Below are 14,023 nucleotides of genomic sequence, written 5' to 3'. Positions count from 1 at the left end.
AGCATCTCATAGTTGGAATATACGCTTTGATAAGTTGATCAAAGCATATAGTTTTATACAGACTTGCGGTGAAGTCTGTATTTACAAGAAAGTGAGTGGGAGCACTACAACATTTTTGATAAGTATATGTGAATGACATATTGTTGATCGGAGATAATATAGAATTATTCTGCAAAGCATAAATGAATGTTTGAAAGGAGTTTTTCAAAGGAAGACCTCGGTGAAGCTGCTTACATATTGAGCATCAAGATCTATAGAGATAGATCAAGACGCTTGATAAATTTTTCAATGAGTACATACCTTGACAAGATTTTGAAGTAGTTCAAAATGGAACGAGTCAAAGAAAGAGTTCTTGTCTGTGTTACAAGGTGTGAAACTGAGTAAGACTCAAAGCCCGACCACGGGAGAAGATAGAAAGAGAATGAAAGTCATTCCCTATGCCTTGGCCATAGGTTCTATAAAATATGCCATGCTGTGTACTAGATCTATTGTATACCCTACACTGATTTTGGCAAGGGAGTACAATAGTGATCTAGGAGTAGATCACTGGACAACGGTCAAGATTATCCTTAGTGAAATAAGGATATGTTTCTCGATTATGGAAGTGACAAAAAGGTTCGTCGTAAAGGGTTACGTCGATGCAAATTTTGACACTGATCTAGATGACCCTAAGTCTCAATCTGGATACATATTGAAAGTAGGAGCAATTAGCTAGAGTAGCTCTGTGCAGAGCATTGTTGACATAGAAAATTGCAAAATACATACGGATCTGAATGTGGCAGACCCGTTGACTAAACTTCTCTCACAAGCAAAACATGATCACACCTTAGTACTCTTTGGGTGTTAATCACATGGCGATGTGAACTAGATTACTGACTCTAGTAAACCCTTTGAGTGTTGGTCACATGGCGATGTGAACTATGGGTGTTAATCACATGGTAATGTGAACTATTAGTGTTAAATCACATGGCGATGTGAACTGGATTATTGACTCAAGTGCAAGTGGGGGACTGAAGGAAATATGCCCTAGAGGCAATAATAAAGTTATTATTTATTTCCTTAATTCATGATAAATGTTTATTATTCATGCTAGAATTGTATTAACCGGAAACATAATACTTGTGTGAATACATAGACAAACAGAGTGTCACTAGTATGCCTCTACTTGACTAGCTCGTTGATCAAAGATGGTTATGTTTCCTAGCCATTGACATGAGTTGTCATTTGATTAACGGGATCACATCATTAGGAGAATGATGTGATTGACTTGACCCATTCCGTTAGCTTAGCACTCGATCGTTTAGTATTCAGCTATTGCTTTCTTCATGACTTATACATGTTCTTATGACTATGAGATTATGCAACTCCCATTTACCGGAGGAACACTTTGTGTGCTACCAAACGTCACAACATAACTAGGTGATTATAAAGGTGCTCTACAGGTGTCTCCAAAGGTACTTGTTGGGTTGGCATATTTCGAGATTAGGATTTGTCACTCCGATTGTCGGAGAGGTATCTCTGGGCCCACTCAGTAATGCACATCACTATAAGCCTTGCAAGCATTGCAACTAATGAGTTAGTTGCAGGATGATGTATTACGGAATGAGTAAAGAGACTTGCCGGTAACGAGATTGAACTAGGTATTGAGATACCGATGATCGAATCTCAAGCAAGTAACATACCGATGACAAAGGGAACAACGTATGTTGTTATGTGGTCTGACCGATAAAGATCTTCGTAGAATATGTAGGAGCCAATATGGGCATCCAGGTCCCGCTATTGGTTATTGACCAGAGAGGTGTCTCGGTCATGTCTACATAGTTCTCGAACCCGTAGGGTCCGCACGCTTAACGTTCGTTGATGATATAGTACTATGAGTTATGTATGTTGGTGACCGAATGTTGTTCGGAGTTCCGGATAAGATCACAGACATGACGAGGAACTCCGGAATGGTCCGAAGATAAAGATTGATATATGGGATAATAGTGTTTGGACTCCGGAAGGGTTCTGGAATTCACCGGAAGGGGTTCTGGATGTTTCCCGAAATGTTTGGGTACGAGAACACTTCATTTGGGCCAAAGGGGAAAGCCCACAAGGTTTTTGGAAAGCGCAAAAGGAAGTTTTGAGGAGTCTAGGGGCCAGACACCAGGGTCCCTGGCGTCTGGGTCCAGACGCCGGGAACCCTGGCGTCTGGCCCTGGAGTCCGAGAAGGACTCCTGCCTTTCAGGTGAAACCGACTTTGTGTAGGCTTTTACTCCAAGTTTCGACCCCAATGCTCAACATATAAATAGAGGGGTAGGGCTAGCACCCAAGACACATCAAGAAACACCAAGCTGTCTGCCGGCTACCCCGTCCCCTCTAGTTTATCCTCCGTCATAGTTTTCGTAGTGGTTAGGCAAAGCCCTCCGAAGATTGTTCTTCACCAACACCGTCACCACGCCATCGTGCTGCCGGAACTCATCTACTACTTCGCCCCTCTTGCTGGATCGAGAAGGCGAGGACGTCACCGAGCCGAACGTGTGCAGAACTCGGAGGTGCCGTGCTTTTGGTATTTGGATCGGTCGGATCGTGAAGACCCACGACTACATCAACCGCGTTGATATAACGCTTCCGTGAACGGTCTATGAGGGTACATAGAGAACACTCTCCCCTCTCGTTGCTATGCATCACCATGATCCTGCGTGTGCACAGATTTTTTTTGAAATTACTACGTTCCCCAACACTAAGTTGGTTTCCCCTGAAGAAGGCTATCAAAGAAGGTTGTGCGTCAACACATGGTTGTGTTGTGCAGCCTACTCTAAAGATCAAAATCACTGATTTGACCATCAACGACAAAGATCCTACTCTAGGGCCTCTTTGATGCGTAGGATCTCCAAAACGCATGAGAGGAAAGTGCAGAAATAGTTCGACATGTCATCTTTAGTAATACAAGACCGCATGAAGTTTTCATGAAATACTTTGAGGTTTTACGAAATGTCGAGGAATAAGTTCAGCTTATTGCCGTATCGATTCTCGCAAGTGGGCCCAACATATTTATATGGATGACTTTTATGAAACTTTCGTATTGAAACTTCAACCTCATATTTACATTTTTTTATTTTTATGGGCATGTTGTAGTGGCGAGAAGCAAATTTCAGCTTATCAGCGGATCAGTTCGTGTAAGTGGCTCATATGTACCAGCAGACACCCTTCTTAAAATACCGGTATTCAAAATTCCATCCTCGCGTTCACACTGTAAGAAAATTCTTTAACTTATCTAAAACTTCCGTAGATCAATTATGCATAGAGGGGATATTTGTTTGTGCATGTTTATGGTCCATTTGTTCATCTACGGCCCACTAGTGTGTGAGACCCACAAATTCCATTTATCCTTATTGCTAGTAAGGAATTGATTTAGGCATATTTTAACTCACTAGTGCTTAGTTCAAAATTTATGATTTCAATTCGTGTGGCAGCCAAACAATCATATATCTTTATCTAGCCACAATACTGGAATTCCCAATTCATGGTAGCCAAATGAGGTAAAATTCTGATTAGGGAAGAAAAGTTTATCTAAATTGCAATCCCACAACATCAAAAAAAAATCCTAAAGCTAAATCCTACAACGGTATTTCAGAAATACTTTCAATCAAAGAGGGCACTCATTTTGCAGCTAGAAGGGGAAATTGAGTTACAAATAGACCACTAGCGAAAGCAAAAAAAAGAGAACCAACCCGTGGTTGGCTTGTTATTAGGAGGGTGGTTGTACTACGCCCCCAGCCCAGTAGGGATGAAACTCGAGGTTTGACACTTGTTTGTTTCACAAAAGTGAAAAAACCCTAGTGAAGGGCGATATTTTGTGCGTTCATAAGAGTGGGTGTATGTGCATCTATGTGAGCGCCGACGTCTGTATTGTGTTTCTAAAAAAATCGTCCAAAAGAGAAAGCTAAGAAGAAATGCAACCTCCCTTAGATTTATTTTGCAAGATTGGTTTTCTTTTTTAGGGATCCCACACTTTATTAATTCGGAACAATATTCAAAGGGATACAAATGGGGTCATGAGGGGAAATAAGCCACAAGTGGAGACCCTATGGAAGCGAGGCAGACAGTTTTACAAGATTGTGCATCTCCTGATTTGAAGGACGTCCTTCTGACATAAAATTACAACTAGCAAAATGTGCTCTTCTATTATTTATCTCCTTGTTGACTCTAATATGAGGGCCTCCTACCCCCTTTTTGCATAGTCATCCATGGTTGGTTTGCAGTTACTAGAAATTACCAAGTGATTCAAATATATACCACCCGCAAGTGGCAAAGCCTCACGGCAAGCAATGGACTCTAAAACTGTAGGCTAATAACATCGGTTATAACAATTGCAGAGGACCCAAGGTACTGACCATCTTCATCCCTGCATACTGCTGCCGCAGCTCCAATACGCCCATCATGGGAGATGAAGGAAATATGCCCCAGAGGCAATAATAAAGTTGTTATTTATATTTCCTTATGCCATGATAAATGTTTATTATTCATGCTAGAATTGTATTAACCGGAAACTTAGTGCATGTGTGAATACATAGGCAAAACAAAGTGTCCCTAGTATGCCTCTACTAGACTAGCTCATTAATCAAAGATTGTTAAGTTTCCTGACCATAGACATGTGTTGTAATTTGATGAACATGACACATCGTTATGAGAATGATGTGATGGACAATACCCATCCGTTAGTTTAGCATAATGATCGTTAAGTTTTATTGCTATTGCTTTCTTCATGACTTATACATATTCCTCTGACTATGAGATTATGCAACTCCCGAATACGGGAGGAACACCTTGTGTGATATCAAACGTCACAACATAACTGGGTGATTATAAATATGCTCTACAGGTGTCTCCAAAGGTGTTTGTTGAGTTGCCATAGATCGAGATTAGGATTTGGCACTTTGAGTATCGGAGAGGTATCTCTGGGCCCTCTCGGTAATACACATCACTATAAGCCTTGCAAGCAATGTGACTAAGGAGTCAGTTGCGGGATGATGCATTACAGAATTAGTAAAGAGACATGCCGGTAACGAGATTGAACTAGGTATGATGATACCGACGATCGAATCTCGGGAAAGTGGCGTACCGATGACTAAGGGAATAATGTATGTTGTTATTGCGGTTTGACCGATAAAGATCTTCGTAGAATATGTAGGAACCAATATGAGCATCCAGGTTCCGCTATTGATTATTGACCAGTGATGTGTCTCGATCATGTCTACATAGTTCACGAACCTGTAGGGTCCGCACGCTTAACGTTCGATGACGATTTGTCTTATGAGTTAAGTGTTTTTGATGACCGAAGTTTGTTCGGAGTCCCGGATGATATCACGGACATGACGAGGAGTCTCAAAATGGTCGAGAGGTAAAGGTTCATATATTGGAAGGTAGTATTCGGACATCAGAATGGGTTCGAGTGGTTCGGGTATTTTACCAGAGGGAAAACTTTGTTTTTGCCACTCTAGTTTTTGCCAACTTTGCTTATGCCACTCTAGAATTTGACATCTCACTTTTGCCACTGTTAGCTTTTGACAATACATCACAAATGCCATTCCATGGCAAAAACGATAATTTTTCATTTCACTTTTGCCACTCTTAGCTTTTGACATGTATCACAATTGCCACTCTAATTTTTTTGCTTTTGCCACGGAATGGCAAAAGTGATATATTGTCAGAAGCTAAGAGTGGCAAAAGTGAAATGTCAAATTCTAGAGTGGCATAAGCAAAGTTGGCAAAAACTAGAGTGGCAAAAACAAAGCTTTCCCTTTACCAGAGTACCGAGGGGTTACCGGAACCCCCCGGGGAAGTATTGGGCCTAGATGGGCCTTAGTGGAGAGAGAGGAGGGCCGCAAGGGGTGGCCACGGCCCCCCATGACAGTCCAAATTGGACTAGGGGAGGGGGTGGCGCCCCCCTTTCCCTCTCTCTCTCTCCATCTCCTTCCTTTTCCCCTCCGCTGAAGAAAGGGAAGGGAGGGGGGCGAATCCTACTAGGAGTGGAGTCCTAGTAGGACTCCCCCATGGCACGCCCCTCCTGGCCGGCCGCCTCCTCCTCCCCTCCTTTATATACGGGGGCAGGGGGGCACCCCAAGGCACATCAATTGTTCTCTTAGCCGTGTGCAGTGCCCCCCTCCACAGTTTACTCCTCCGGTCATAGCGTCGTAGTGCTTAGGCGAAGCCCTGCACGGATCACATCACCATCAACGTCACCATGCCGTCGTGCTGACGGAACTCTCCCTCAACCCTCTGCTGGATCAAAAGTTCGAGGGACGTCATCGAGCTGAACATATGCTTAACTCAGAGGTGCCGTACGTTCGGTACTAGACCGGTTGGATCATGAAGACGTTTGACTACATCAACCGCGTTAACCTAATGCTTCTGCTTTCGGTCTACGAGGGTACGTGGACACACTCTCCCACTCTCGTTGCTACGCATCTCCTAGATAGATCTTGCGTGATCGTAGGATTTTTTTTGAAATTGCATGTTATGTTCCCCAACAGGACATACCCCCATCTACATGAAATTTAAAATGACCATTCAGAGTGGGTTTCCAACAGCTTCGCGTTGTTATCACAGATTCACGCCTAGCCGAAGTTGAAGCCCTAGCAATGTTGAGTCCATCCAACTTAGCAAGTGATGCATGCGTACTGTGCACATGCATGATACATACATATGGAAGAAGGGTGTGGCTTGAAGTTATTTTCCCAATGAGCCTCACCTTTTTCCATACCAATCTTTACTGAATCAATGCCTATGGTAAACCCATGGCAGGCTTCCAATCCTCAGACACATAGTTTTTTTTCTTCCTATGGAAGAAAGAAAGGCTATCTTGCCTATGCGTCATCCTACTCCTGCTCTCCTAACATGACAACCTCATGGTCGTTAGTACTGGGGGGATTGTCAGATCAAGCGAGGATGACATGGCGATGGAAGCATCCTTGTGGTGGACTAGTCTTTTTTGACTCCATTGCCATGAGCCGTTTGTTCTGGCGTCAGTGTGGAGCACTAGAGGTTATTCAGGAGTGGTTGGCCAATGATGATCTACATCTGCGTTAGTTGGAAGTCGTTGGATCCGTGGTTGAAGGATGGTGGGTCAGGTTTTCTACTTCGATATCGTCATGCTGGGTGTCAAATATAGAGTTCGATGGCATGTTCGGGGTGCTGTCTAGCTAGATTATTTTAATGAAAATGGCTTTGTCTTTGGTGAGTTACTTTGGAGGTATGGGAAGCTACAGATCAGCCATGGATTCACTTCGAGCTCGGATAAAGAGGTGCTCTGTCTCTTTTTTCTTCTTTAGTGGTTGTTGTGGGCCAAAGGCAGGTGAAGAATGTTAGCATAAAGCTCCGATGAACTTTTTATCTTGATTGTACACACAATTCTTGACTGGTGGTCATTTTGGGTATTGTTAGGGCTCTGTTATCTTTTTAGTTTTGTAAGGTTGGAGTTTACTTTGCTGATACCATACTATTTGTTTTATGGGTGAGACTCAAATTATCTTTAAAAGCCTCACCTTTTTCGTATGCTACATTAGGACATGTACAATAATTCTATCTTAGAAGTGTCACCTTTGATAAATGTTGAGTTAGGGGAGTGAGAAACCATAATAAAGTGCATGGCTTTTCCTTTTTGCAGAACAAAGGGCCGATACAGATCAGAAAAAGAGTTTACAACAAGCCCTTCATTGTGAGGGGCACCTACACAACTAATAGCAATCCAAGAAGATGTGCGAAGACTAGTTCTTGTTAGAAATAATTCTTTAGTATTAACATAATAGGATCTTGATCTCTAGATTAAAACACCTCTTTCTGTAGAATATTGGGAACTAACCGTGATTTTTCAGAGACCATCAGGGGCTCCATGGAGCTGCCGTGAGCCTCCAGCGGATTGGAGTTTGTTGGGGAAGAAGCAGTAGCATGGAGATGGACGTGCAGAGTGCTGGACGCCACCGGGACTACCCTCCTGGTGGCCGGCGGTGGTGGACGGTCTTCTGGAGCCTTGGCGCTTCTTTAGGATTGGCAGTTGAGGTTCTGTGTTTTTGTAATCGTTATCCCTTCATGGGACATATACCTCTCTTTTATGTATAAGCGCTAGGGAACAGGGACCGGACCAAAACGTTGGTTTGGCACCTCCGATCGTGGTGCATCTTTACGTTAGGTGAGGAGACTTTGTCTCTCCCTGATTTCTCTCAGTTTGTTACACTGAGATCAATTCCAACATTCTCCCCCTTGATCGTAAGGTTAACAAACATCATAAGCCCACTCTTATCATAGAAATAATATACCAAAGTAAGGTGTTGCAATGACCAATGAAATGTCATTGAACCTCAATAATTATAGTATATACCATTCTATCTCAAAATGGATATCATTTTACTTAAAGGGAGTTGGTTCATTTGATGGTCCTAAATTCCAGGATCAAAAGGCTTTCTAAACCCATGCTAGCAACATGATCATACAATTGGGTGGTAAGCCTTTGATAAACGGATCCGTAAAACATTCAAACATTACTCATACTATCAACTTCAATAAATTTAACAATATGTTTTCTATGCGCACACTAAACATATTGTCAATGGTTTTGGCAACACCATTTAACTTGTTGTTACTCGCATAGAAAACTGCGATTGATATTGCAGTATGTGGTTACAAAATGCTATCTACCACCATAATTTTGGGAATAAATTTCTTGACATACAACCTGCTCAATAGCCTCTTAACATGCCACATAATTAAGTGCATTATTTCTAATGCCATCAGCGTCATTATGGAGCTTTTCCACGATATAGCTCCATATGCAAGAGTGAGGATGTAACATGACGTGGAAACTTTAATATCCACACATCTCGCAGAAACAATGTCTAAATAACCTAGGATGACCAGGTTATTAGACTTCTCATCAGTGAGCATGTAAACTTTATTGTCTTGCATATCTGCAAGTCTTTTGATGGCTTTTCCAGTGGTCCATTTCTGGACTTACTTGTATATTTGCCAATTTTCCCGATCACAAATAAGGGCATGTTCATACTTGAATACACATGTTGCTTCTGACAGCTGAAGCATAAGGAACCACATTATCTGATCAGTTCATAATGGTTCCTTGGACACTAAAATGTCCACCTTTATTTCCCTTAACTTTAGCAGCAGGTGAGATAGAGTACTACCACATAATATTTTCTTTCGTACTCTATCGAAGTATGTCGTCATAAGAGAACTTATACTCCTTTTGGACCTATATCTCGATGAAGCCCGATACAAATAAAGTATAAGGCATCACCAAGTTCCTTTTATGTCAATAGAAGATAGAAATTCCTTGGCCCGCCAAAAAATATTCCAACTTCACATTTAGTGAACTTAATCCCCTTTGTCCCAACGCTCGTCTTATTTCATAATTGAATTTCTTGAGGCAACATACCTTATGTTAACTTCATCTATTTGACAAAACCCGATGGTTGAGTCATATATACACTATTAATTAGTCAACACAAGAGCATGTTATAATCATAACACAAGCGTCATAACAACTTAATGAGGAAACTCTATTGAGTTCCATACATCATTAGAGCTCACTATCAGACAAGCCTCTAAGATGATCATTCGCACACATTATCAATCACAAGGAAATTGTTAAGTCTCAACATTAAGTGTTGCAATATGTAATCTCACCTTCCCTGATGCATATGAACAAAGATCTAATGGAGTTATCCTTAAGATTCATGCTCATATGCTCCAGGTTCCCTGATGATCACTTTATTTAAAAGATGGAAAACATACCCAAAAACTTAATAATAATCATTTTAGTTCTAAACCACAACACCGTCGGGCTGAAGATGGAAAAGAACTTAATGAACTGTGACAAATGATTATAAATGAAATATAACCATGAGCCACATGATACTAACAAACTTGCCACTTGAGTGAAATGTGACATATGATTATAAACGACGTTGGTCAAATATATAATCAACATGTTACATCATGATGGTCATTACACCAGCAACCTTGTCACTTTAGCATTCATGTGTGCTTCATAATGCTCATAAGGGATTACACATTAACATAATAAAGGGAGTGATTTTTCGTTCATTCTTCTAAATAAGACTTGTTGCATCTTAATTAGAGAACCAAAATTAGTGTGCGCTTTTCATACATTCTCCAACCAAGACTTCTCGTTGGTTCCATCTTAATTAGAGAATTAACGCACATATTTTTCTTAGCTTTATATGATATAAGTAGGAGAAGTGAACGTGATATCTCATATTAAACAAGACTTCCATTCTCCCCCTCGAAATGTGGCCGAAAACCACAATTTTGATAAGGTCTCTTAAAATTCTCTTATATCTTTAGTTATACCATATCGCTTAATCTTTACAAATGATTCATTCAGTGAAAACATAACTTGTCTCACCCTAGAGTGGGACTAACATTACATAATTGGAGATGACTTAATACAAAATCATGTCATCTATTCGAGAGACAAAATTAAGGTTCTCCAATAACTGGAACATGAACAAACATCATCAATAAGATGAAGAATGAAGTTATCTCCAAAAGTTAGTGGAATAAATCCAATAGTTTTGACTTTAATATCCTTTGCATTAGTAACATGTATGATGGCACATGCATCTTGAGATCTCTCCCAATGTCTGCCTTATCATCATGATTAACATCCTTCAACCTTAGTGGCAAAGAAAACACTGGGAGATTCCTCCATGTGCAAAAGTTATTTACATAAGGTACGTCTATGCCAAAACGGAAGTTTGGCATCATTATTAATGTTCATTGCAAAAAAAAGACACCATTATGAGCATCACAACAAAACATCAAGCATGAATTAACCATGCAATGAGATGAATCAAAAAGATGCTTAATTGTTATTCTGATCCATATTCATAAATGACACATGAAAATAATCAACGTTGGTCAGAATATCATCATATGCCATTATAACATTTTTTTAGATCTCTAATCAAAACTTCCCGTTGGTTCCATTTTGACTAGAGAGCCATAAAAGCACATAATTATGAGCAAGAACTTTGGCTAAATTAATAGCTAAATTACCATAAAGCAACAACATAAAACCATGTTTGCCATCATACACAATGATACCTTTTGTCACGAAAGTTGACACAGATAATAGTAGTGAACTTAAGTGTCAAAATTATCATAAAAATTTCTCAAAGACATACATGAAAATGGCATAGAATTAACATAAAAATATAAATGTCTTTGCCACTGAGTAAACATTGATATTAACATTCACAGTGAAAATGACATTTACATTATCGTAAGGATATCATAAGATTTTCCCCAAAAACAATTATATAAAATTTGGACATAAGCTTACACAAGGATTCACCAAATAATAATATTTGGTAAATTATAACGGTCAGATAAAAGGCAACACGTACTTTGGATAGATTTCATAAAAAAAATCATATAATGACTAGGATTTTGCATATCACATAAAGTTCTTTAAACAAAATTTCTTTGTTTAGAGAATCAACCATAATTTTATCAATACCATTATGGTCCATTTAAGCTTATTTCAATAGTGCATGTTTTAATTATACAATAGAAATGAACCAACATAATCTTTAGTATTTGTCAACGAGCACACTAGCTCAACATTATTAGATGCACCGTTAGGTACGGAAAACCACACCACGCGACCATTGAGTGACGATCACATCATTAAAAAAAATGCCATAAGTATGGCATCAACGTAAAATTCACACTCAATTAAACTTTTCAAATAAAATTTTCAGAAAATTCAAGGAGTGATTCACATTAATTTCATCATTGAAATGACACTGAAAATATGATCATCATAAAAGGTGTCATTAAGATGGCATCAACATTAATGTCACATTAAATTTCCAAATAAAATTAGCTTTGGCACAATTTTATTCAGAAAATTTTAAACATAATTGTAGGCAATTTCTAATATATTACTGCATAAACATAATTATAAACTTAACAAGTGCACTAAAACTTCATAAAATGCCCATAACAACCCACGACGTTCTATTAACAAAATCTTATCATCATTGAAGGATTCCATAAAATGACATAAACCTTAATTGCTTAAAAGATGACATAAGCAAAATCTTTAACACATTTTCTGGCAGCTCTTAAATTTATTATAGTGGATAGCCAAAAAAAATTAAACGCACTGCCAAAATGATAGAAATCTGCCACAAAAAATTGGCCCAAAAAATACCCACGGCTACCCAAATTAAGCCCAGTAGCATAGCAGCTACACGTAAAAATAAAACAAACTTTTCTGCTGGGCTGCGGCAACTTGGGCCACAGTCCGGTCGTGAAAATAGCCCATATGGCGCCCGATGGCCTGCTCGGAGCCGCGATTTCTTGTGAACCGTCCGATCGAAACGGACGGCCGGCATCGCTCGCGAACGGAACAAAATCGCCGCCCGAGCTAACCCTAGGTCATTTGACCTCCTCCTCCCCCGGATTTCTCGCTCTCGCACAGAGCGGCGACAACAGCAGCGGCTCGATGAGCTCGCCAGCCATGGCGGCGCGGGAGCTCCGCTCGCCGGCCAAGCGTGCAGCGTATTGGATCCCGCGCGCTTTGCCGTCGAACGAGGCCTCTGCGTCCGCGCGCGCCCGGCGATTCGTACGGTGGGTAGGGATGCACCGGCCACCGCGGATTTAGGGGGAGATGGCGGCATGCACGGCGATGGCCTCACACGCGCACATCCATAATAGCGGCGCCGGCGGCTCTAAACACTCGGTGCGCTGTCCTTTAGCAGCTCAGCGGCGGCCAATTCTTTCAGCGCGTCATCCCGGGAGACGACGGCATCACCGGCGTCGGGATCCCGAAGGTGCACCGGCGCGGCATCATGAGGTGTGCCCCAAAAGCTTCTTTTTCTCAATTACATCATTTTTGGGCGCTGATTTGCGGAATTCCTAGTTCTAGGGTTTCAAATTGGGGAGTTTCTGGAGTTTGCAATTCCCCCTTTCTGATTGCTTAAACAGGGCTAGTTGAAAGATCAACATAATGCGGAAGCATGGCTCAATTAGTCTAACCGTTGAACATCATCATCATCGAATTAATACTAACCAATAGCAATTAGAATCTTAACCGAAGCAATTAACCCTAAACATGGATCGTCAACTTAACAGAGTCTTATAGTTTAATCATTAATCTTAAGCCTGCATAATTTGATATTAACACATAATCCTAATGTGCTAACAGTAAAACGTTATAATCTAATCATGACCAATTAGCAGCACTAATACAAAAAGTTAGACCATGACATTAATAATTAAGATTTAACATGGTCTAGTTCGGGTTGTAACAGAGATCAATCGTGCTCATGATACCAATGTTAGAAATAATTCTTTAGTATTAACATAATAGGATCTTGATCTCTAGATTAAAACACCTCTTTCTGTAGAATATTGGGAACTAACCGTGATTTTTCAGAGACCATCAGGGGCTCCATGGAGCTGCCGTGAGCCTCCAGCGGATTGGAGTTTGTTGGGGAAGAAGCAGTAGCATGGAGATGGACGTGCAGAGTGCTGGACGCCGCCGGCACTACCCTCCTGGTGGCCGGCGGTGGTGGACGGTCTTCTGGACCCTTGGCGCTTCTTTAGGATCGGCAGTTGAGGTTCTGTGTTTTTGTAATCGTCATCCCTTCATGGGACATATACCTCTCTTTTATGTATAAGCGCTAGGGAACAGGGACCGGACCAAAACGTTGGTTTGGCACCTCTGATCGTGGTGCATCTTTACGTTAGGTGAGGAGACTTTGTCTCTCCCTGATTTCTCTCAGTTTGTTACACTGAGATCAATTCCAACAGTTCTAGCATAACGAGAAAGTTTGTGACTAAACTTATTCTGCTCCCTACCAATCTGCTTGAAAAGAGCGTCTCTTTGTGAAGCAAGGTTCTTCGCTTCCTGGATTAGACTTGTGTATCGCATTCTGTGCTGGCTTCTTTTAATTAAGAGATGATTTCTTAAATAATATATGTCTCATCACATATT

The sequence above is a fragment of the Triticum aestivum genome, chromosome 6A (genome assembly GCF_018294505.1).
Source record: "Triticum aestivum cultivar Chinese Spring chromosome 6A, IWGSC CS RefSeq v2.1, whole genome shotgun sequence".
Taxonomy (NCBI): Eukaryota; Viridiplantae; Streptophyta; class Magnoliopsida; order Poales; family Poaceae; genus Triticum; species Triticum aestivum.
This window is presented reverse-complemented; position numbering follows the sequence as displayed.